The sequence below is a fragment of the Sinocyclocheilus grahami genome, unplaced genomic scaffold (assembly GCF_001515645.1).
Source record: "Sinocyclocheilus grahami isolate Dianchi unplaced genomic scaffold, SAMN03320097.WGS_v1.1 scaffold4052.1, whole genome shotgun sequence".
Taxonomy (NCBI): Eukaryota; Metazoa; Chordata; class Actinopteri; order Cypriniformes; family Cyprinidae; genus Sinocyclocheilus; species Sinocyclocheilus grahami.
In genome coordinates this window covers 4,755-6,892 of record NW_015509064.1, presented here as the reverse complement: position 1 = coordinate 6,892, position 2,138 = coordinate 4,755, and the positions used below count along the sequence as shown (strand labels likewise).

The 2,138-nt window shown below is 40.1% G+C and overlaps 1 protein-coding gene across 1 annotated transcript in view; it reads left to right on the top strand.

Annotated features, from left to right (window-relative positions):
• Nucleotides 1–2,138, top strand: part of LOC107576624 (A-kinase anchor protein 9-like) — a gene marked incomplete at its 3' end in the record, with an annotated part of 9,841 nt that overhangs the window by 5,050 nt on the left and 2,653 nt on the right. The window lies entirely within an intron of this gene.

The following is a 2,138-nucleotide window of genomic DNA, read 5'->3' as shown; positions in this document are numbered from 1 at the left end:
CACACACACACACACACACTCACACGCACACACTCACACACACACTCTCACACTCACACAAACTCACAGAGGCATCTTTTTTTTATGACTGAAGGCCAGTATCAATGATACCAATACTGATTTCTCTATAACCCCCCCCCTTATATTTAACCATGGACTAGCCATTCAGCATTACAGTATAATTGAGAGCTATCAATTTTAACATTTATTAGACTTTAAAAAATAACTTCTAATTTAAGTGAACTTAAAACAATCTTCATATAAACCCATTATAATAAATGTCATATTTACCCGTGCCCTTCAGCAAAAATATACAGAAATTGAAGTTATCAAACACTAAATTAAATAGAGATGAATCCTTAAAGCTGTAAAAGTAATTTTTTCCTCTTTTTTTTCTCTTTGTCCTTTGATGAACAGACATCACAGCAGCTGGTTATTAGGTTGTTTTGGCTGCTATTACTTTAAGAGCTGCCGCTGCTGAACGTGACGCGGATCTGACACACATCATATTTTCTCTCAACTCTTTTGACCTTTTCTGACCCACTTCAGGTCTTAAGTCTCTATTAATGAGCTGACGAGTTAAATCGGGTGTGTTAGATGAGTGAGACAGTGCTGGGCTCCAGGACAGTTTGGAAAACCGTTTCAGAGACATGTTCTTAAATGTGACTCAAATAAAATATATTACATGCATGCACAGTTTTAATGCAGCTTTAATCACATTTTTGGTAAATTCACGACTTAACTGACCACGATATTGCATGCACGTAGTTTATTTCGCGCTTTGATATGAAAGGATACAGGCTACAGCGTGCGCCGGCGCCTTTGTGTGTGCAATAGAAGAGCACGTGCTTCGAGCACAGTACCGTTTCCGCGCTCGTTTGACTCGTGCCTGGCGCTGAAGTGAAGTGGAGCGCGCGTCTGAAACGTCTCCCGTTCTCAGTCGTTCTGCGACTGAATAAATGCACTTCTTGTCAAGAGAAAAAGTGACCGAAGCAGCAGTTGTGAGTGAGGTGACCAACGCTAGCCCCGCCCCTGCGTTAATGGCATTAAATATTTTAGCACTATTCTTAAAGGGGTCATCGGATGCAAAATTCACTTTTGTTGTTGTTTGAACATAAATGTGTGTTGGAAGTGTGTGTACACATCCATCCTATAATGATAAAAATCCACCCAGTGGTTTTTAAAATCCCCTTTCTCACATCAGGCTGTTCTGAGATTACTGTCAGAATGACGTAGTTCTGCACAGGCCCCTCCCACAATAGTTGATTGGCAGGCCTGTCTTACCTTAGCTCCGCCCTGAGTGAGCTGTCATCAGTCCACCATTGTGTCGACTCCAGTGCAGGGGAAGACAAGAACGTCTCTGATTAAGCGATTGATGTGTTTTGCTGTTGGATGTAATAACGAATATAGCAGTCGTTATTTACTCTCGACATCTGAGCCGCTGAAGACGCAGAGGATTAACGTTACTTTCGTTTTGAAGTGAATGCGCCGATCCCCGATCTACATAATTGCGTCTATGTTCGCGCGAATCATTCGTGATCCAGCTTCATCTACAGTAGAAGTGAGTATAAGGGTTTTTTGGAATCTTTGCAAATCGCCTTTCCTAATAATGTGGTAGTTGGCAAGTTTCGCGGCTAAAGTAAACAGTACTGCTCATCACCCCATGGTAGAGAGGGGCGGGGTCAGCAGAGCTCATTAGCATTTAAAGCAACACGGACTAGAACAGCTTGCTGAAACAGCTGATTTTGACAGGGTAAAAAAGGTGTTTTTTACACTACCATTGAGACATTTTAACCAAAGTATGCTTTAGACTTTTCATTAAGAATCTAAAGAATCATATCAACTAGGTCTCTGCACGATTATGACAAAAATCACGAATCTAAAGAATCATATCAACTAGGTCTCTGCACGATTGACAAAAATCACGAATCTAAAGAATCATATCAACTAGGGCTCTGCACGATTATGACAAAAATCACAAATGTCGATTATTCCCTTGAAATTGTAATTGCGATTATTAATTACGATTATCACAATTTACATTGAATTATGTTTATACCATTGTTTGATGCAACTGCATGCCGTATTTGTACATGAAAATAAACAAGCTGAAAACACTCTAACTGAAAAACCTTTAG